At 41.7% G+C, this 24,436-nt stretch overlaps 1 protein-coding gene across 1 annotated transcript in view; it reads left to right on the top strand.

Annotated features, from left to right (window-relative positions):
• The window catches only part of LOC126156185 (uncharacterized), a 120,048-nt gene that overhangs the window by 28,933 nt on the left and 66,679 nt on the right, over positions 1-24,436 (top strand). The gene's annotated exons all lie outside the window — the stretch shown is intronic.

The following is a 24,436-nucleotide window of genomic DNA, read 5'->3' as shown; positions in this document are numbered from 1 at the left end:
TCCTTGCCAACAGCGCTAGGCAGAACTGAATAGTCACTCATCCAAGTGCTCGCCAAGCCCGACACCATTTACTTTCGGTGATCTGATGGGAATCAGTGTTATAACTGCAGCAAGGCCACTGGCGAATATATGAAAACTTCCTGTCATTAATGGGGCTAAGGGGAACACAGTCATATGGATTAATTAGGAAGCGGTAACAAAGTCACCCACGCCATGGGTGTAAAATATGAAGTATAAACAAACTACCAACACCATCAGGGTTTTTTAAGTATGTAAGTTAAACAACACTCTACAAAAATGGCTTGTCACTTATTATGTCCATTTATCAGTAACACAGTTTACATTCTTGATATTAATGCAATTGCTATTAATTACCCTCATGAATGGAAAAGATAAATATATTTTCTAGCACATACACCATACATAATGTAACTGTATTGTGTATTGCACAGTATTACTGTAATGTTTGTATTCTGAACAGGTGCCTCTGATGATTAGACTAGAACGTTCGAAATCGATCATGGTGGAATAAAATGAGGAGCAGATTATTCCACTTTGAGTCAATTTCTTCTTCCTCTAAGTAAGCTAGTATAATTTGGCCAGATCTATGTTACCAACCTATTATGTTGGAATATAGAAACAACAAAATCAATAATGAAATCACAGACCAGTTTGATTATGATTCAGTAATTTGGTTGACAAGTGTGCCTGAAGGCTATGTGTTGGTAGATGAATGTTCCTAGCAATGTGTACATAGCAGAGAATAAAGATCTCTCTCATAGGTTCACAGTGCCATGTAGAGACTATTATACATTTACAGATAGATGCATACAGAAAACAAATGAAAAAATGGAGCGAACAGGTACCTTTAACATTTTTTAACCGCCAACATTTATCACAACAACAGATTTGTAAACCGCAGCATATCTTTTTGTTTCTAACATATACATTGCACTTTAAATTGTGATTAGTTATTCACTCGCTTTCTTTTGTAGTTTTTTGCCTAAGTAAGAACAAGAGAGAGGGAGAGACAGAGAGAGAGAGAGAGAGAGAGAGAGAGAGACTATGTATCTGCAGACTTACAGTATGTCAGTACTTCTGAAATCTACAAAAGTCATAAACGACATAAATTCCAACACGAGCATGTGACTATAAGCGTTCCACCACTTGTATGTAAGTTCCTTCTACTACTTATCCACATAACTGCCTATTTGTCGTTACACTTATTGCGTATGATGTCAGCTGTTGGTGTATCCTCTTTCCAGAAATTTTCCCCGTGCGAAGTTAAGCAACAGATGACAGTTCTTTACGTTTTGTTATCATCAGTGAAATTACGGCCAGCAAGGAATTCTGAGATCCAGACGAATGTGAAAACTCCCTTAAATTTTCATATTGCTGCACAGAATATAATTTCCACACATAGTCATGTTTATTTACACATTCAAAAATACGTTCACAAGCACTTCTGAGCACTTTGTCAACAGTCTTAAACTTACAAACTTTGCAGAAATAAAAATGGATATATGTTCCTGTTCTGTTTCGCAAAATCTGAATATCAATCAGCACGAATATCTAACGCCTGATCATTTACTTGCCATTCATTTTCATAAACAGTTATCTCTTCGTACATGGCTGACAACTAAACGAAAATGACGTATCTTCTAGCTAAAATAACAGTCACAGCAATCCCACAGAATCAAAGCAGTCTTGCAAGAAACGCTATTTTCCAGCTGAACTACCGAATTTATGAAATACGTAATCCTGCATTGAGGACACACGTTCATCAGAACGTTTCTAACATTGTGCATTCAGTTTTATATTTAGCACGGCTTAAGTAGAACTGCACTGAATTCTACGAATTACTTCAATGTAGGCCCCCACGCGAAAATGTTAATTCAAGAACGTGACGTCCAATTCGTATCCCCTTTTTTATTCATCAGTGCTACTGTCGTGCTCATATGATCTCATTGTATTTGGGATGTTAGAACCAAACAGAAAAGAAACACAATTGGTCCAATCGGATAGTAATTTGCGAAAGAGCTGATAAATTCTCCCTCTACAATTGTAGAAGCTACATTTCCTCTATATTAATTTTCTAAGCAGGATTTAATCTGTGTTGCTACGAGTGTTCACGTATAATGAGTAGATGAACCCTCTACTCTTCCTTCGCTGCGTAATTTTGTTTATAATTTAAAAAAAATTCTGAAGTTTCCTCTTGAGACTAAAGATCCCATGGGTATGAAATTTTTCGCACGGGAAGCAATATACAATACATTTTCTCAGTTTACCCTCTTTATCAATAGAGCGGTATGTGTGCTCTCCTACAAAAGCCACAAACTTTCTAGTAATGTGGACGAAGGAAACGTTGTAATACCCACGAACAAGTAGCGGTCGACTAGAAAGCAGTTAGATAGTGTTACTTTCGTGTGAACTATTCTTTGAATACACAAACTGCTAGTAAAGTACACTTGTAGTAGAAGGAATTTTTGCTCCCATCATGCACACCTTGTGAATGACTCTCTTCAGGATAACGACATCGCTCGACTGGAGTAGCCAGCATGTTCTCCAGGCATGAATCCTATCGAACATGCCTGGTATAGACAGAAAAGGACTGTTTATGGACGACGGTACCCACTAACCACTCAGAGGGACCTACGCCGAATCGCTGTTCAGGAGTGGGACAGTCTGGACCAACAGTGCCTTGATGAACTTTTGGACAGTATGCCCCGACGAATACAGGCATGCATCAATGCAAGAGGACATGCTACTGGGTATTAGAGGTACCGGCTTGTACAGCAATCTGGACCACCACCTCTGAAGGTCTCGCTGTATGATGGTACAACATGCAATGTGTGGTTTTCATAAGCAAATAAAATGTTTATGTTGATCTCTATTCCAATTTTCTGTACAGATTCCAGAACCCTCGGAACCGAGGTGATGCAAAACTTTTTTGATGTTTGTTCATTATAGTAACTCTACTTTACGAGAATTATGTCGGGATACAGAAAGAAAGCCTATATTACTGCTGCATTGTACAACTATACAAGGGTGGCTGAAGTGTTAATGGAGGATTTAGTAAGGGCGAGAATATGGGGGAAAGTGGAATCATCCAAGAAGAAATAACTTACAAAACACATTTTCAGCTGGTCAGTCTGGAATCCCTTTGACTAAAGTACAACTGTTTTCAGAGATATGTCCCGCTTCGAAATGAGCCCCTATGACCAACGAAGACGCGTGTGGAAAAGCTGCGGAGAACAGTGGATACCAACTTGAATGTCGCCGGCAATACAGCCCAACAACCAGGAGTAATGGTCTGAGCTGTCATTTCTTTTCATAGCACGCCCGCTTTGGTTGTTATGAGCAACAACGTTACAGCACGTCCTACGACAACGATATTCTATGCCCTGTTTTGTTGCCGTTCATTGCAGGCCACCCTGGACTTCCATTTCAGCGAGGTAATGCCCACCGTCCGCGGCAAGAGTTTCCACTGCTTTTCTTCGTACTTGCCAAACCCTTCCTTGCCAACAAGGTCGCCAGATACATATCTCCTCAACTGAGAACGGCTGGAGCATTATGGGGAGGGCCCTCCGACCAACTTGGGATTCTGACGATGTAACGGGGCCAGTTGGATATAATTTGGCACAGTATCCCTCAGGAAAACATCCATCAACTCCTCAGCCAACGCCAATAAATTATCTAGATTTTCTGAAATTGTAATCATTTGTTTACCTGTACATATACATCACATATAGCGATTTTCGTTCCATTCGGATAATTCTTTCGTGGTGTGTCGTTCTTTTTCGCTGTAGAGTGTATATTGTAAACAATAACGGTCCTATCACACTTCCGTTGCATACTCCTGAAATTGCCTTTCCATCTGTTGATTTTCTTCCGTTAAGAGTGGCGTGTTGAGTTCTGTCTAGAAAAAAGACGTGGATGCAGTTGCAGATCTGGTCCGATACACGGTAAGCTCATACGGCACTGCTGGACGGAGTCATCCCTCTTCCTGAAATCAAGGAGCATCGCACCGATCGGAGAGCTGATGTCTACAGTACTGTGTTTCTCATGGATGAAAAAAGCGACTGGATTTCGTAAGATCTCTAGGAATTCTTATTCTTATAAACGAGATTTTCATTCCAAAATATCGTCACAATACATGAGCACAACCCAAGTTCCAGAAAGTAGATGTAGATTAAGAGGAAGTGTTAGTGAACACTGAGGTCGCCCTTAACAACCAAGATCCGTTCGATAAGTTTCGTAAATGGAATCTTGGGAAGACTTCATTGATCCTTTTTTATCATCGTCAGGTCACCAGGGCAAACGTGAAAATCGATTATCCACAAAGTTTACATCCATTTAATTTTTGAGATTATCCTCCTTCATTATATTGCAAGTTGATTACTATCGCACAACTTTCCGGCTCAATTCGATGATTAAATAGTTTACAAGAGGCCCGGATCACAAAATCAGAAATTCATCTGTATCCATCACAACACGCCTGCTAACAAACATACTTTGGGAATGGGAACACTAAGCGATTTGAAATGGAAATAAAGCTTTCACCCTGTTTACCAGTTTTTAACCCTGACCTTTCACGTATTCTTACCTCCAAAGAAATTTATGCCTGGAAAATATTTTGAGTCGTATAAAAGTTTATGACAGCGGTTGACAGGTGAATTGCAGACATCGAATTTAGGGATGTAATCCACTCGTCGAAAACAAGAAAAGGAATTGGCAATAGTGCTTTGACCTAAACACGCGAAGGGCTAGGCCGAGAAATTTACGCTTTGCCCACTTATTAGCGGTCGCCTTTTGATAGATCAAGTATCCTAACACAAGCTATTTATTGTAGCAGATTTATAGGGACAAAATTTTCTCCGAGGAAGGATAATGAAGCTATGAACACCGGAGAGAAGCAAATCCGTTAGAGAAGTACGGAGAAGGAAAATAGACGTGGTTGTGTTGAAGGAAATATCCGGCGATTCACCTGAAATAATTCAGAAAAATCGATACAAACTGAAATCAGGACAACCGAACTGGGATTGGACCCTATGTATTTCCTACACTGCTCCAGTAACTTTATCACTGCGGTACATTACTCTTGCACAGAATAATGGGTGACTAAGAATGTTAACGAGGGCCTCTTCTTAATGGTAGAAACAACAGCTCAGAGACTATTTCGGTCGAGATAAGATATTATGAGACAAAAGGTGAAGAGCAATAAACGAGTAAGTTAAACAGGCTCGTACCGTAGTGAATAAAGAATCACGGTGACGTGGACAAGTTCCTACAACATAAGACCACGAACTGTCAGCCATTTGTCACCCATTGTCATGCGTACAGAAAATATGGTTGTCACGTGTTTCTCAAGAACGCTTCGTCATGATCTTGCTGTTTCGTTGTTGCTGCACAATACAGAACAGATACAACTATGGTAGATAAAGGCAAGTTAGCCTGCACTTAAGTAAGTGATAGAGTAGTATGTTGGTTCGAGTACTTTTCATTGCATGGCATCGTCGTCCTTGCACTCATCCGGCCCGAGGATCCACTCACCCAGGCAGTTACATCTCCATGTACATAAAGTCTTCAGAAAGTAAGTTACGCATTTCGTCCCACACTAAGACCCTTGCGCAACAAGAGTGGTGCGTTTTCAGAAGAGAGAACAGTTCCGTGTTTTCCTGCGGGCACAGTTCTGCTGCGGTGCGAATAACAGGTGCAGCACAGAGCGCGAGCGAAACGTTGCAGAAAGTTGAAACGCACTCTATAAATGAGGAACGAGGGACTACACGATTCTTGTGAGAAAACGTCTGTATTGCACACAGATTCGCAGTTAAATTCTGGCGATTTATGGACCAAATGCATCGTCGAGTCCCGCCTTGCTAAAATGGTAAAACGCGACACGGACGTGGGTGAAGTGATCGGGATGTCCAGATCTTACACCATGCCGTTTGCATTTTCTCCGCAATCCGAAGGAACATCATCGTCGAGAAGTTGAATGATTGGTACGACGTTCCGACTACTGCTTACAGATACTTGTTGACTATATTGAAAAATAGTGTCACGCATCCGAGTCACTTTGAGGTACAGTGCAGCATTCAATAAAAGTTACTTACCTAGCCATGATAATGTGCAACTTACTTTTTTAAGCCACCTCGTAATGGAGTACGTTCTCTATAAAATTAGCAATCCTTGATCTTTAGCGTAGAAGACTGTATGTGACCGGATTTTGTGCTTTCCACACTAGTATTAACACTTTGCGCATTCGTCTAATGATCTACCCGTGGTTAAGCGTTCTTCAAACGCGATTTTCATTTACCATATGCGCTGTATTCGATGAGCCCTAGGAATTAAGGATATTATCTTCACTTCACTATGCATATTAGATCTTAGGTCATTACCAAGTATGTCCTTTTGCTTGTTGAGATTATCGGATTATTGGACTCTTGCAGAAATTTGTCTGTTGCCCGTTCATAGAATGGATATATACGAGCTATGCCACCATACGTGTTTATTTCCGTTTCATGAGTCTAACCGAATCATTTATGCCATTGTGTTATTTAAAGGGGGTGTTATTTCATTCTATGGGTGCTGTCGAAGATCGTAATTCTACAGTATACTTGCCCTCTTTTTCTTTTCTTTTTTCAACTCTTAGGCCTCTGAATGATGCTATGCAGCGGTTCTGTCAATGAGAATCCAGTCTTTCTTTCAGTCTTCAGCCCATAAAGCCTAACCAGCAATAATACAACATATTGCACCCCCTACATCCGGTCAGATCTGTAAAAGGTTGAAGAACCCGAGACCACGCCTCGACTTTTCAGCTTAACACTCTGAACGACACACACATACTCTCTCTCTCTCTCTCTCTCTCTCTCTCTCTCACACACACACACACACACACACACACACACACACACACAAACAAACAAACACAAATACAACTTAAAAAAAAATAAACAAGAAACAAAGTAGTCCACAAAACCATCAGACGAGCGATGTCGTTATCCTGAAGGAAGACATTCTCAAGGTGTGCGCGATGGTGGCGCGAATTGTCGTCCATGAAGACGAATGCCTCGCCAGTATGCTGCCGATATGGTTGCACTAACGGTCGGAGGATGGCGTTCACGTATCGTACAGCCGTCACAGCGCCTTCCATGACAACCAGCGGCGTATATCGGCCCCACATAATGCCACCCCAAAACAGCAGGGAACCTTCACCTTGCTGCACTCGCTGGACAGTGTGACTAAGGCGTTCAGCCTCACCGGGTTGCCTATAAACACGTCTCCGACGATTGTCTAGTTGGAGGCATATACGACACTCATAGGTGAAGAGAACGTGATGCCAATCTTGAGCGGTCCATTCAGCATGTTGTTGGGCCCATCTGTACCGCGCTGCATGGTGTCGTAGTTGCAAAGATGGACCTCGCCATGCACGTCGGGAGTAAAGTTGCACGTCATGCAGCCTACTGCGCACAGTTTGAGTCGTAACACGACGTCGTGTGGCTCCACGAAAAGCATTATTCAACATGGTGGCGTTGCTGTCAGGGTTACTCCGAGCCATAATCCGTAGGTAGCGGTCATCCACTGCAGTAGTAGCCTTTGGGTGGCCTGAGTGAGGCATGTCATCGACAGTTCCTGTCTCTCTGTATCTCCTCCATGTCCTAACAAAATCGCTTTGGTTCACTCCGAGACGCCTGGCCACTTCCCTTGTTGAGAGCCCTTCCTGGCTCAAAGTAACAATGCGGACGCGATCGAACCGGGGTGTTGACCGTCTAGGCAAGGTTAAAGAGCCGTGTACCTCCTCCCTGGTGGAATGACTGAAACTTATCGGCTGTCGGACCCCGCTGTCTAATAGGCCCTGCTCATGCATGGTTGTTTACATCTTTGGGCTGGTTTAGTGACATCTCTGAACAGTCAAAGGGACAGTATCTGTGATACAATACCCACAGTCAACGTCTATCTTCAGGAATTCTGGGAACCGGGGTGATCCAAAACTTTTTTTGATGTGTGAATAACGGGAACACTGACCATACATCTGACAACAATTACGAAAAAGAATGAGGTCAGTCAACAGAGGCAATGGTGGCACAATTAAATCACTACAAGTTACGTCCATGCTTGCCCAACTGTTCATTCCATCTCCTAATGTAGAATAGATAAAAACTACACCAGGGTACAAATTGTCAAAGATTCTTGCAATCTGTCCTGCTGTGACACGACGATCGTATGGCTGATATAAATTCAGAAGTCGTAAGTGTATCAAACCGGTAATGTAATTTTTAAAGAAGAAATTTGTGTACTATGATTATAGCTTCATTATTATAGTGTCAAAGAAACATTTAACCTAACAAGTTTATCGGTAAACAGAAGACACAGCTTCTACTGCTGAATGTCTCTCAACAGTCTCGCTGCATGATTTCCATCTAATTCAAAACGCCTTAAAGATGTGCTGTTGGATTAGTAATGTCAGTGTGGCACCTTCAAGCAGAAACAGATGCGTGTTCCTCATTACCAACTGTCTGGGCTAAATCAGGCACATATTTTATACAGCAAAAGTAAGAAGAAATATAGAACAACCATTTATTTTATTCCACCCCTTTTACAACCTTCACAGAGCAGTGCAATAAGAGGTGGTCCACCAGTCACCTTTAATGCACCAATCTTGCCGTACGTTAGCTCACAGCACTTACAAGTGGTAATGTTAGAGTATCACTTGCCCCCTCCCCTTCCCCTGCCCCTATTTTCTCATCATTTACGAATCTCCCAGTACATGATACATAGCATTTTCAACTACCTGATTTTGTTTGCTTTATAGCTGTCAGCAATTCTTGGCGATTGGGATGAATATCATTATCGTCGTAATTATTTGATGAGAAACGCATGTGATGCGGTGATCAGCTGAAAACATGTTTTGTAAGCCACTCCATTGTGTATGATACCACTTGTCCCCATGTTTTTGCATTTCACACTCCCTCCATTAAAACTCAGCCATCGACATGTAGCAGTTTAGTATCACCTTCCTTTCCTATTCAGCTGTAACACAATTGTTGAGAAAGAAACTGAGTGTCAAAGTGCCTCTGTACATAACATAATCTCTTTTATGAGCGCTATACCAGTTATAGTTGTTTTTAATGACGAGAACATAAGGAAATATTTCCCCAGAGAAATGACTGAAGAAGCCTCGCTGCTTTATCTTCAATATCCGAGGACTGAAACAAGAAAATCATGGGCATAACAGAAGCAATTCATCGATACCGAATCAGTTCTATATATGTTTCTGTACGTGTCTTAATCCCCATTACCGTATTTATATGATCATTACACTGGATATAAAGTGGTGGCAGCATAGTGGTATCAGTCTTATTAATACATATCTTTTTGTGAGAATTAACGATCCTGACAGAGTCACAGAGCTTCCAACACATTATCGATCAGATCATATATGAAACTGATGCAGCTGCTTCGCAGACAGACACAACAACCAACAACTCATAGGTACTGAGAGAATCAGGGCTTAACCACAGCATTGTCCAATTCCTCAGCGTCCCCTCTCCCAGTCTCCTCATGTGATGTTTGAGTGTGGACCAGCTACGATATCGTATTCCAGCTAGCGAAATGTGTGTCTTCTTGTCTTCCCACACGGACAATGCGCATAAGTGTAGTGGCCGTTATTTATTTAGATACAAATCCAGTACACACACGTTGCTCTGACTGTCGTACATGTCGGCAAGATTTATAGCCACTACAGGGGAGAGATGTTCTTTATTCCAACCCCCAAAAACTTAATTATTGCTGAATATTAACAACATACTTTTTAAAGAGCTGCTGATGTGTAAGTAGGGTCTAGAACCTGAAAATAACTTTTAACACTCTCTTAGCAGCATTAATGCACATTCAACAGCGTGTATCACCCACATCAGAGAACCATAAAAAAATTAAAAATGCACAAGTAGTTCGTTGTTGTTGACTTTTACTCTCAACATACTTATTAATGACATATTGATGTGTTAAGTAAAGCCCTGAACATGAAAATAATGTATATAACATTCATAGTGGAGGTGAGATCTGATACAGAGACTTAAATTTTTGGGTTACGTTTATCAGACAAATTTAAAACATATATTAAATCTGGTAGAATAATTCATTAAAAACAATAAATATTTCTTCATAATTTAAATATAACTTAATTGATTATATTACATCTACATCTCTCCACATCTACGTGATTACTCCGCTATTCACAATTAAGTGCCTGGCAATGGGTTCAATGAAACACCTTCAAACTGTCTCTCTACCGTTCCACTCTGGAAAGGCGCGCGGGAAAAACGAGCACTTAAATTTTTCTGTGCGAGCAATGATTTCTCTTATTATATCGTGATGATCATTTCTCCCTATGTAGGTGGGTGCCAACAGAATGTTTTCGCAATCGGAGGAGAAAACTGGTGATTGAAATTTCATGAGAAGGTCCCGTCACAACGAAAAACGCCTTTGTTTTAATGATTCAATTCACGTATCATGTCTGTGGCACTATCTCTCCTATTTCGCGATAATACAAAACGAGCCGCCCTTCTTCGAACTTTTTCAATATCATCCGTCAGTCCCACCTGATACGGATCCTACACCGAACAGCAATACTCCAGAATAGGGCAGACAAGTGTGGTGTAAGCAGTTAGTAGACCTGTTGCACCTTCCAAGTGTTCTGCCAATGAATCGCAGTCTTTGGTTTGCTCTACCCGCAATATTATCTATGTACTTTGCGTTTCTTTTTGATGGTTATAGGTGTTACGCTATTCAACCTAGCAGCAACTGCCTTGTGGTCCCTAATCCCTGCATTCGTCATGATACTCCCTAGTCGTTCAGGATTATTTGTTTCTAAGTGGTCAAGTATGTTTTCGCAACCATTTACGCTTCGAGTAGGTTCATGAACTAATTGTTAAAAATAATTTTCTGAGAAAGCATTCAGTAGAATTTCGGATGACGTTTTCATGCCTGCCGCCGGCTTTAAAAGTGTAATTTTTCCAGCATATCGAGGGTAGATTAAAGTCACCACCTACTATAATTGTATGAGCGTGGGGTACTTATTCGAAATGAGACTCAAGTTTTCTTTGAACCAACAACTATATCTTCTGAGTCAGGGTGTCGGTGAAACGATCCAGTTAATAGTTTAGTCCGATTGTCAAGTATAACCTCTACCCATACTATTTCGCAGGAACTACCTACTTCAATTTTACTACAAGGCAAACTACTTCTGACAGCAATAAATACTCCACCACCCACTGTATTTAGTCTATCCTTCGTGAACACTGTTAGATCGTTTGAAAACATTACGGCTGATCTTACTTCCGGCTTTACCCAGCTTTCTGTACGTATAAGTACACTCTTGGAAATGGAAAAAAGAACACATTGACACCGGTGTGTCAGACCCACCATACTTGCTCCGGACACTGCGAGAGGGCTGTACAAGCAATGATCACACGCACGGCACAGCGGACAAACCAGGAACCGCGGTGTTGGCCGTCGAATGGCGCTAGCTGCGCAGCATTTGTGCACCGCCGCCGTCAGTGTCAGCCAGTTTGCCGTGGCATACGGAGCTCCATCGCAGTCTTTAACACTGGTAGCATGCCGCGACAGCGTGGACGTGAACCGTATGTGCAGCTGATGGACTTTGAGCGAGGGCGTATAGTGGGCATGCGGGAGGCCGGGTGGACGTACCGCCGAATTGCTCAACACGTGGGGCGTGAGGTCTCCACAGTACATCGATGTTGTCGCCAGTGGTCGGCGGAAGGTGCACGTGCCCGTCGACCTGGGACCGGACCGCAGCGACGCACGGATGCACGCCAAGACCGTAGGATCCTACGCAGTGCCGTAGGGGACCGCACCGCCACTTCCCAGCAAATTAGGGACACTGTTGCTCCTGGGGTATCGGCGAGGACCATTCGCAACCGTCTCCATGAAGCTGGGCTACGGTCCCGCACACCGTTAGGCCGTCTTCCGCTCACGCCCCAACATCGTGCAGCCCGCCTCCAGTGGTGTCGCGACAGGCGTGAATGGAGGGACGAATGGAGACGTGTCGTCTTCAGCGATGAGAGTCGCTTCTGCCTTGGTGCCAATGATGGTCGTATGCGTGTTTGGCGCCGTGCAGGTGAGCGCCACAATCAGGACTGCATACGACCGAGGCACACAGGGCCAACACCCGGCATCATGGTGTGGGGAGCGATCTCCTACACTGGCCGTACACCACTGGTGATCGTCGAGGGGACACTGAATAGTGCACGGTACATCCAAACCGTCATCGAACCCATCGTTCTACCATTCCTAGACCGGCAAGGGAACTTGCTGTTCCAACAGGACAATGCACGTCCGCATGTATCCCGTGCCACCCAACGTGCTCTAGAAGGTGTAAGTCAACTACCCTGGCCAGCAAGATCTCCGGATCTGTCCCCCATTGAGCATGTTTGGGACTGGATGAAGCGTCGTCTCACGCGGTCTGCACGTCCAGCACGAGCGCTGGTCCAACTGAGGCGCCAGGTGGAAATTGCATGGCAAGCCGTTCCACAGGACTACATCCAGCATCTCTACGGTCGTCTCCATGGGAGAATAGCAGCCTGCATTGCTGCGAAAGGTCGATATACACTGTACTAGTGCCGACATTGTGCATGCTCTGTTGCCTGTGTCTATGTGCCTGTGGTTCTGTCAGTGTGATGATGTGATGTATCTGACCCCAGGAATGTGTCAGTTAAGTTTCCCCTTCCTGGGACGATGAATTCACGGTGTTCTTATTTCAATTTCCAGGAGTGTATTTGAGCTCCATTGCTATCTATTAGGGCTTGGAGCTCTGGTTCTTTCCCAACACAGCTACGACATTTTACAACTACAATACCGATCGTTTCAACAACTACCTTACTGTCTTTTACCTGTCCCCTTTAAGACAGACGCCCTTTCTGTGGTTTCCTGAGATCCTCTAACATAAAAAACCGCCCACTCCCTTCCACACAGCCAACGCTACCTGTGTAGCCGCTTCCTGTGTGTTGTGGACTCCTGACCTATTAAGTGGAACACGGAAACCCACCACCCGATGGCGCAAGTCAAGGAATTTGCAGCCCACACGGTCACAGAACCACCTGAGCCTCTGATTCAGACCCTCCACTTGGCTCTGTATCAAAGGACAACAGTCGTTTCTGTCGACGATGCTGCAGCTGGTGAGTCCTGCCTAATCTCTGAAGCAAGACTGTCAGTCCTTGCCATTTCCACTAGCCGTCTGAAACCAGAGAGACTCTCTTCCAATCCAAAGCGGCACACGTCATTGGTACCGACATGGGTATCTATATCAAGGTCTCCCCTACGAACCATGGATCTTGCTACTGGTGGGGAGGTTTGCATGCCTCAGTGATACAGACAGCGGTACAGTAGGTGCAACCACAATGGATGGGCATCTGTTGAGAGGCCAGACTAACGTGTGGTTCCTCAAGAGGAGCAGCAGCATTTTCAGTAGTTGCAAGGGCAACAGTCTGGATGACTTACTGATCTGGCCTAACCAAAACGGCCGTGCTATGCTGGTGCTGCGAACTACTGAAAGCAAGGAGAAAATACAGCCGTAATCTTTCCCGAAGGCATTCAGCTCTACTGTATGGTTAAATATGATGGAATCCTCTTGGACAAAATATTCCGGAAATAAAAGAGTCACCGTTTCGGATCTCCGGGCGAGGCTACTCGGGAGGATGACGTTATCAGCAGACACAAAACTGCCGTGGTACGTCAGATTCCGTAATCGGACAGGTAGGTTAGAAGATTTAAAAAGGAAAATGGACAGCGTAAAGTTAGATGCAGGGTGAATTAGTGAAGTTCGGTCGCAGGAGGAACAGAACTTGTGGTCAGGCGAATATAGGATTCTAAATACAAAATCGAAGTCGGGCAACGCAGGAGTAGGTTCAATAATAAGAAAATAGGAATGTGGGTAAGCTTCTATGAATAGCTTAGCGAACGCGTTATTGTAGCCAATATAGACATGCAGACCACGCCCCAACTAGTTCAGGGATGATGAAGAGACTAAAGAAATTGGTGATGAGATAAAACAGTTTATTCAGATAGTTAAGGGAGACGAAAATTTAATAGTCTTGAGGGACCGGAATTCAAAAGTAGGAAAAGGAAGAAAAGGAAAAATAGTAGGTGAATATTGACTGGGGGAAAGGAATGAAACGGGAAGCCGCCTGGTAGAATTGGGCACATAGCATAATTTAATCATCGCTAACATTTGGTTTGAGAATCATGAAAGAAGATTTTATACATGGACGAGTCCTGGAGACACCAAAAGGTTTCACATTGATTATGTAACGGTAAGACAGAGATTTTGGAACCAGACTTTAAATTGTAAGACATTTCCAGGGGCAGATGTATACTCTGACCACAATTTATTGGTTATGAACTGTAGATTAAAACTGGAGAAATTGCATGAAGATGGGAAATTGTGGAAATGGTACCTAGATAAACGCAAAGAACCAGAGATTATTGAAAGTTTCATAGGGCGCATTAGGCAACGATTGACTAGAAAAGGGAAACGCAATGCAGTTGCATACGAATGGGGAGCTTTGAGAGATGAAATAGTGAACGCAGCAGAGGATCAAATAGGTAAAAAGACGAGGCTTAGTAGAAAACCTTGGATATCACAAGAGACATTCAGTTTGAATGCTGAAAGGAGAAAATATAAAAATACAATAAATGAAGCAAGCGAAAGGGAATACAAACGACTAAAAGTATGAGATTGACAGCAAGTGCAAAATGGCTGAGGGGAACTGTTAGAGGACAAATGTAAGGATTTAGAAGTGTATATAATTTGGAGACAGATACTGCAAACAGTAAAATTAGAGAGAACCACCTATATGAATGTCAAAAGCTCATATGGAAAACCAGTCCTAAGCACAGAAGGGAAAAGCAGAAAGGTGGAAGGAGTATGTAGAGGGTCTAGGCAAGTGAGATGCACTTGAAGGCAATATTATTGGAATGAAAGAGGACGTAGAGGGAGATGAAATGGGAGATATGACACTGCATGAAGAATTTGACAGAGCACTGAAAAACCTAAGTCGAAACAAGGCCCCAGGAGTAGACAACATTCCATTATAACTACTGGTAGCCTTGGGAGAGCCAACCATGAAAAAATTCTTCCATCTGTTGAGGAAGATGTATGAGACAGGCGAAACACCCTCAGACTTCAAGAATAATATAATAATTTCGAATGACAGGCGTGAAAATTACCAAACTATCAGTTTAGTAAGTCACGGCTGCAAAATACTAACACGAATTCTGTACAGACGAATGGAAAAAGTGATAGACGCCGATCCTGGGGAAGATCAGTTTGGATTCCGTAGAAATGTTGGAACACGTGAGGTAATACTGACCCTACGACTTATCTTAGAAAATAGATTAAGGAGGAGCAAACCTACGTTTCTAGCATTTGTAGACTTAGAGAAAGCTTTTGACAATGTTGGCTGGAATACTCTCTTTCAAATTCTGAAGGTGGTGGGGGTAAAATACAGGGAGCGAAAGGCTATTTACAATTTGTACAGAAACCAGACGGCAGTTATAAAAATTGAGAGGTACGAAAGGGAAACAGTGGTTGAGAAGAGAGTGAGACGGGGTCGTAGCCTACCCCCGATGTTATTCAATCGACATGTTGAGCAAGCAGTAAAGGAAACAAAAGAAAAATTTGGAGCAGGAATAAAAATCCTTGGAGAAAAAATAAAAACTCAGGTTTTCCGACGACATTGTAATTCTGTCAGAGACAGAAAAGGACCTGGAAGTACAACTGAACGGAATGGACATGTGTCTTGAAAGGAGAACATAAGACGAACATCAACGAAAGCAAATGAGCATAATGGAATGTAATCGAATGAAATCACGTGACACTGAGAGAATTAGATAAGGAAATGAGGCACTTAAAGTAATAGCTGAGTTTTGCTATTTGGGGAGCAAAATAACTGATGGTGGCCGAAGTAGAGAGGATATAAAATGTAGACTGGCGATGGCAAGGAAAGCGTTTCTGAAGAAGAGAAATTTGTTGACATCGACTATAGATTTAAGTGTCAGGAAGTTTTTTTCTGAAAGTACTTGTAGAACTGTAACCCATTGACGTCCGCCAATAAAGGCAATTTTATTTTACTTTGCTATTGTGACAAATATGTTAAAAGTACTGAAGAAACGAGACTGTAATTTCCCTAAAGGATATAAAACAGTGTTGAAAGATATTTAAATAATTTTCATTTTATAAACGGTGCATTTCCAAGAGTGAAAGTTCGTGCAAGACCTCTGTACGATCTTCGGATATTTGGTTCGTGATGTTTGCTGTCGAATTTGCATCACATTATGAGGCTACACCGGGAGGTGTTTTTACAGATGATCGAAGTAATCGGTTGTCCGACTACACATGATCGAACCAGATGATAACCGTAACGCTCTGGATCACTTTCCGAGGCTTCTATGCAAAGACGTACATACTACCAGCAATTTACAGGCGACAGGCGGAGATCTTCAGCTGCTCCTACACAACAGGATCCTCGAGAACCATTAATTACTATCTTAAAATTACTGTCTTACGGTTTTAACTGAACTGAACTTAAATGAGGACTTTCCTTGTCACGAAATAACTTAATTTCAAGGCGCTTGCATATTAGGCCTTGTTTATTTCATACTTACTTACTTCAGCAGATTATTTCCTTAAGGTGTAGGAGTAGTAAAGCAAGTAATAACAGTTAATTATTTATCTAACCCCTGGCCACATGTGAATTAAAATTATAGGTAATGTTATAACACTGACCACGGGAGGTGAGTTTCTGAGTTCGGGTCCCGGACCATCACATAGTAGTAATAAACCAGAAAGTTTAAAGACTGAAAATTCATTCTGACTGGTGAGAAAAAGTTTAGGGAGCTGTTTAGCGAGGAGGGACGCTAGCAAGATGCGAAGGCTTCAGAAGCCTTATAAATGTAGGTGTGAGGGAATATTGTTTTGAAATAAAATGACGAATTAAGTTATGAGAGGATATTAAAACGTTAAATGGGGAAGAAAGTAACTAAGGACAATCAAGAGTGGTAGGTAAAACTTTTCTGTGTCATCCAGCATGGTCGAACTAGAAAAGTAAGAATGATTTAGAGAAATCTGCATTATGCATTACGCATCTCAGTCTTATCTCGAAGCACCACTCCAGTCGTATCTTATCTACAGACGCATATTTCAAGACGACAAATTTACGCATATAATAATCCGTGACGTCATAAGTAATGACTCTGCGGATCCACGGGAACACAATGGGCTGGCAATAAAGCCCGCTTGTGTCAGTGATACCAGTCGAGGCCGAGGGCTTAACGCGACCCTTGAGTTGGAAAACAATGAGAACTGGTGGGAGGACACACATGCTGCTGCCTTTATATTTCAGCGCGTATCCTGAGGAACTTCTGTTTCTTCTAGCATGTGAGCGAAACTGAAGGTAACGCGCTAGCACTGGAAAACGATACAGGTACTGCGTTTTTGTTGGGAACTTACAAGGTTCTATTTGTAGTTCTTCTTCTTTATAATAGTTCATTTTAATATTTCCTCAGGTAAATATCCTCCGTTACACGACATGAACAAGAATTCCATCGACAAATTTTTAAAGGTTGTCCAGAGATACCTTCCGAGTGTTTTGGTATAAGGGACCTGTAGTCTACGGCAGCCCGTTACAGAGTAATACCTTGATTATGACGTGTTCCGTTTGTTATCGCAACAACCCTTCTTTCTATGAAAATACTGCTTAAACAACTATTGCAGATGCAGTACGATGCGCCAGAGTCATACGCCGAACACTAAGGTCTTCCCTCTCGGTGATGTCACGTGGCCGACTGGAGTCCAGTCTCCTTGCGACCGTACATTCTCGTGACCGCCCCTGCTTGCAGTCATGTACAGTGGACATCTGGCTTCTTGTAGCAATATTACACGACCCCGTTCAAACTCAGTGCCGTGTTGATAATGGTGTGTTTGTCACCTTTCTTGACTAACATAACTTACCATGTCCAACTCCAAAGGCAGCTAACGCTCACGACCGTTATAATGTGTACTTAAAGCAAACCTGATTTGCACTCGCACAGCCACATCCTCAGATGCGACTGGCACGAAATTTTTATAGACATCATCTTTCGGATGTAGAAACACGCCTACCAACTATCCTTTACGTCACACAACTCCTTCTTGGTGTTGCGATTTTTTGTTCCTGTCACATGTATATCAGGTGGACCATTTCAATCCATAATGGGGAATAACTCGGGACAGACATTACAGCAAAATGCTTTATATAAAAGTTGTAGGTGGCCAAAAGCGTTACGCATTGCTACTAATAGCCGTGACCTTGAAAATGATTTTCAAGCTGATTTGGAGACTAAAGTGATTTTTTGAAATGGGAACCGTAATATTTGATTTAAAATTAGGAAAGAGCGGCAAATTTTACTTATAAAATGGTACATTGTTCAAGGTTATAGCAAGACTGAATGAAGGTCCAACAAGCAAATATATTTTTAGTTGTCGTACGGATTGACTCGAAATAGAGGAGGATGCAAAATAAATATTATATACAAATTGCAAGGAGCATAAGGGGTGATGATGTATCATTATCAATAACCATGATTTTAAAGGTAACTATCGAAGATCAATCGAATGCTGTGTTTTATTTCATAGAAACACGTATTTGTGACTTCGGATTTCGAAACCATGAAGAAAGATTTGAACTTTAAATTTTAATTAAGTTGTTAGTTGGCAAAAATAAATACATCAGCCGGCCGGTGTGTCCGTGCTGTTCTAGGCGCTTCAGTCTGGAACCGCGTGACCGCTACGGTCGCAGGTTCGAATCCTGCCTCGGGCATGGATGTGTGTGATGTCCTTAGGTTAGTTAGGTTTAAGTAGTTCTAAGTCTAGAGGACTGATGACCACAGATGTTAAGTCCCATAGTGCTCAGAGCCATTTGAACCATTTGATTAAATACATCACAATAAACTTTTTTTGACATTTGCAAGACAGTGCAAACATAAATAAAACGTAGATTATTAATTTACAAGTCGTTGCGTGAGTCCCCTCGACTCTCATACCTCAGGACACCCTTCCAGTTTGTATGTAACATTGTATTTAGCTGTTTCCCTCTTCTGTTCCGAGGCAATCCTATTAGACCTCAAAAGTCGCCGTGGTCTTGAATAATGTATCATTTTATATGTAAAATTTGCCGCTCTTATTAAATTTTAAATCAAATGTTAGCGTTTACATTAAAAAAATTAAAAAGAAAAAGATTTAACCTCAAGTCTCCTTGAAAATCACGTTCAAGATAACGGCCATTAGTAGCACCTTGCCACCTACAATTTTTTTGCAAAACATAACCCGAGTTATTCTCCATTATTGATTAAAATTGTCCAGCCTGTATATGTGTGTGTTTGTGTGAGTGTGCGTGTGTGTTTGTGTGTGTTTGTGTGTGTGTGTGTGTGTGTGTGTGTGTGTGTGTGTGTTGCACATCTTCTAAACTACTGGAGTTATTTCAACCAAACTTGGTACACATATCCTTCACTCTCAGGCAACAATTGCTACAGGGGTAACAATGACGACTATCATAGTTCACGAAATATAATGTTATTAACACTGAGACGCCTGAAAATTGTCGCCTTGTGAAAGACGTTTAAATTTATTTCTTCTTTGTTATTAACTCTGTTGGCAACACAGGCAACACAATTTGCAGACATAATCCACATATGCCGCAAAATGTACCAGCGCTAGTATATTGTTGTAAGACAAATAGTTCAGGAGATATGACGTCATAAGCGCTGAGATGCGTGAAAAAATGCGGCATCACGCACGAAGTCTTAATACAATTATTCTTTACTACTAGAACACTCCTACAGTCATGTCAGCTTAAGAAAATTCGCGACACCGCAGCGCTCTTGACAGCATCCCATTGCGAAGCAATAGTCATCTAAAGAGCTACGAAGTGGTGTTGACATAGAGAGCAGCTGCGCCCAGCGTACGGAAACTATCTAGGATACTGTTCTTATACGTTTGCGCATTATAAATATTTCTTTGTGCTATTGTTTCATATACATACAAGTTAGAGCGCCTTCTAACCGTCGTGCGAGGCATCAGCAACATGCCAACACACTATTCGAATGTGTATGCAGTGCTTACTCCCTCTCAATACCCATGGTGCATGTGGCAGTGTAAGGATATGTTCTACAGTCTAATTCAGTGGTATTCAATCATTACGCCCCGTGTATCTCCAAAGGCAATTTTCCAATCCAGCCTGTAACACTAGGGCGTAGGCCCTTGGCCTAGTCCTAGTGTAATCTTTAATTCAAATTATGCATAACCATATCGAAAGTAAATTATAAAATTTACAACTTATTAAATACTACAAAAAGTAGGATTATAGTATAAATATATAAAATAAATGCAAGAACTACTTTACTGATAGCACACACACACAAAAAGAATTATATGAATTTGTGTACGTTTCTGACTTGCTAATTATGTGGCTGTGGTTGTTTTCTACACACCAGCTTCACCAACTTCGTTAGTGCGAGTGTCTGTGATGATTCTGGATTAAACCGACTGCAGAGAAACACATCTCGCACAGATAATTATAGGAGAGTGGCGGAAGGTATGTAATGACAATGCCACTAAGTCCAGTAAACTCTTTGCGTGCCTGAGACAAGCTACCACAATCTGTTTTCGATTTTTATTTTCAGTGAACTGTTAATGGACAGTGCCAAAAATTTTTATTTTGATTTTATCAGAAGATCTGGGAAATTGATGGCGGTGGTGCAAATCGAATTTGTAATCCGTTCTTGTGTACTATCGTCTTTCTGTGTTTTTGGAAAGTATTTTAAAAACAGTAACCTGAGCTTTTGAAGGAAGAATTTGATTTCCAAAATAGCGTCAGCAATACTAACTTCATTTTGTCTACTATGTGAAAAACTGCAAAATCCTAATTTTGGTTGATTGCGTTAATAAAGGTTGTTGCAAAACCGCTTTTCTTTCTAACAATGTTTAAAAATATTTCTGTCAAAACTTTGAAGCTGAAGATTATGCTCGTTAAATATGTTGAATAAACCCGTAAAATAATTTATTTAAGAAATCCGCTCTTCATCTGCAAAATGCATCGCCAAATCGGATTTCAACTTTGTAAGAAAACATTTCACCTCCAGAATTAAATTTTCACTCTGCAGCGGAGTGTGCGCTGATGTGAACTGACAAAACTGTGTGCCGGACAGACAGCCTAACGCAGGACCTTGCCTTTTACGGGCAAGTGCTCCGCTGTACTTGACCGCTAAAGGCAAAGATCCCGAGTTCGAGTCTTGGTCTGGCACACTGTTTAATCTGCCACGAGTTTCAACGTTTTATGTCTTTTTAAGTTCAAAAAGGCAAGTCAATAGACGTTCTCGCGTGACCAGCGAAAGTAGGTGTGCAAAAATAATTCATTGTGTGTAGTTTCTATCTCCTTAGCGCCCGCTGCTTCGCTCGCGTAGACTATATAGCCAGAGAGATTTTTTCTTTTGTTTTGATTTAATCGAATTTTTATGTTTAATAAACGTAAACATGATAAACATGATCCGTTACGTTGTTCACAAATTGCAGTACTTTCTAACTTTTTCACGATAATTAAGGACAGAATATACTTCTGATCGAAAAGCGATTGTGGTAGCTGCAGTCCAAAGCTTTTGTTAATCATGCCTCTTGCGTTCTAGTGGAGATAGTTCCATAGCAACTTTCATCACCTAACAAATGTTTCTTTATATCTAACAGAGAAGTTTAATACCAATTTTCATAAATTTTGCTTTATAATTTTTTAATGTAACAAAATATTTTCTTAAAAATTTTCTTCCCCTACTGCACTCTCTTAGGGACTGAATTTCCAGAAACACATTTTTTTTTTTTTAAATTTCTGACCAAGAAGTCAAATACTAATTGTCATAAATGTATCCTTAGAAATTCTTTCGTAGTTTTTTAATAATTATTTTCTTTCAAAAAAAGTTTCTCCCACTACTTTACTTGTTTAGTGGCTGACAAAACTAAATACCAGTTTCCGTAGTTCTAGCTTCAAAATTCCCTTAATAGCGACAAACTTTCAAAAAGCCTTTCTTCCCTTATTTCGTCGCCTTAGGAGTGACATTTCGGACAAGCTCTTATTAAAGGATGCCTACAACATAAGTTCCAACCACTCCCCAAACTCCAGCTTTCTATCCTTAGCGGATTGGGCTGGGCGATGATGAGTCAGTGAATCAGTCCGACCCTATTTTACCTCCTTGGGGGTTTAATTTCGATAAACAGTGAAGTAGGTATTTTGCATCTCTAACCGAGAAGTCAAACACCAGTTTTCCAAGATTTAGCTTTAAAAATGCTTTCGAAATAAAATATTTTGATAATATGTTTCACCTATTTCACTCCCTCAGGTATTGAATTTCCAGAAACAATGACATGCGTATGTTTGATTTCTAACAGAGAAGCCAAATACAAGTTTTCAAAGATTTAGCTTCAAAACTGGTTGCACAATGAAATATTTTCATAAAAATTTTCATCCCACTTTTCACCCCATAGGGACTGATTTCCAAAAACAGTGAAATACGTAGTCTTTTATTTATAACTGAGAAGTCATTTTAAATTTTCATTGATTTAGCCAAGAAACCAAATACCGATTTTCGTAAGTCTAGCTTCAAAATTTCCTTAATAGAACATTTTTCAAAAAAAATCCTTCCTCACTTATTTCATGCGATAGAGTTGCAATTTCGAAAAACCCCTTCTTAAACAACGCCTACAATAGTACATTTTTTTAATTGTGAATGTGGAACATTTATCGCGAATCTCTTGCCCAACGTAAAGTCCCGAGCGACTGGAAAAAAGCGCAGGTGACGCCTGTATATAAGAAGGATAGAAGGACGGATCCTCAAAATTACAGACCAATATCCTTAACATCATTTTGTTGCAGGATTCTCGAACATATTCGCAGTTCGAATATAATGAATTTCCTTGAGACAGAGAAGTTGCTGTCCAAGCATCAGCTTGGCTTTAGAAAGCATCGCTCCTGCGAAACGCAGCTCGCCCTTTTTTCACATGATATCTTGGGAACCATGGATGAAGGGTATCCGACGGATGCCGTATTCCTTGACTTCCGGAAAGCGTTTGAGTCGGTGCCCCACTGCAGACTCCTAACAAAGGTACGAGCATATGGGATTGGTTCCCAAGTATGTGAGTGGCTCGAAGACTTTTTAAGTAATAGAACCCAGTACGTTGACCTCGATGGTGAGTGTTCATCGGAGGTGAGGGTATCATCTGGAGTGCCCCAGGGAGGTGTGGTAGGTCCGCTGTTGTTTTCTATCTATATAAATGATCTTTGGATAGGGTGGATAGCAATGTGCGGCTGTTTGCTGATGATGCTGTGGTGTACGTGAAGGTATCGTCGTTGAGTGACTGTAGGAGGATACAAGATAACTTGGACAGGACTTGTGATTGGTGCAAAGAATGACAGCTAACTCTAAATATAGATAAATGTAAATTAATGCAGATGAATAGGAAAAAGAACCCCGTAATGTTTGAATACTCCATTAGTTGTGTAGCGCTTGACACAGTCACGTCGCCGGCCGCGGTGGTCTCGCGGTTCTAGGCGATCAGTCCGGAACCGCGTGACTGCTACGGTCGCAGGTTCGAATCCTGCCTCGGGCATGAGTGTGTGTGATGTCCTTAGGTTAGTTAGGTTTAAGTAGTTCTAAGTTCTAGGGGACTGATGACCACAGATGTTGAGTCCCATAGTGCTCAGAGCCATTTGAACCTTCACAGTCACGTCGATTAAATATTTGGGCGTAACATTGCAGAGCGATATGAAGTGGGATGGCAGTTGTGGGGAAGGCGAATAGTCGTCTTCGGCTCATTGGTAGAATTTTGGGAAGATGTGGTTCATCTGTAAAAGAGACCGCTTATAAAACACTAATACGACCTATTCTTGAGTACTGCTCGAGCGTTTGGGATCCCTATCAGGTCGGATTGAGGGAGGACATAGAAGCAATTCAGAGGCGGGCTGCTACATTTGTTACTGGTAGATTTGATCATCACGCGAGTGTTAGGGAAATGCTTCAGGAACTCGGGTGGGAGTCTAGAGGAAAGGAGGCGTTCTTTTCGTGAATCGCTACTGAGGAAATTTAGAGAACCAGCATTTGAGTCTGACTACAGTACAGTTTTACTGCCGCCAACTTACATTTCGCGGAAAGACCACAAAGATAAGATAAGAGAGATTAGGGCTCGTACAGAGGCATATAGGAAGTCATTTGTCCGTCGTTCTGTTTGAGAGTGGAACAGGGAGAGAAGATGCTAGTTGTGGTACGAGGTACCCTCCACCACGCACCGTATGGTGGCTTGCGGAGTATGTATGTAGATATAAGTAGGTCAGTATCATTA

This window comes from Schistocerca cancellata, chromosome 2, assembly GCF_023864275.1.
Source record: "Schistocerca cancellata isolate TAMUIC-IGC-003103 chromosome 2, iqSchCanc2.1, whole genome shotgun sequence".
NCBI lineage: Eukaryota > Metazoa > Arthropoda > Insecta > Orthoptera > Acrididae > Schistocerca > Schistocerca cancellata.
The sequence above is the reverse complement of the archived record's forward strand: the minus strand, read 5'-3'. Positions and strand labels throughout refer to the sequence as shown.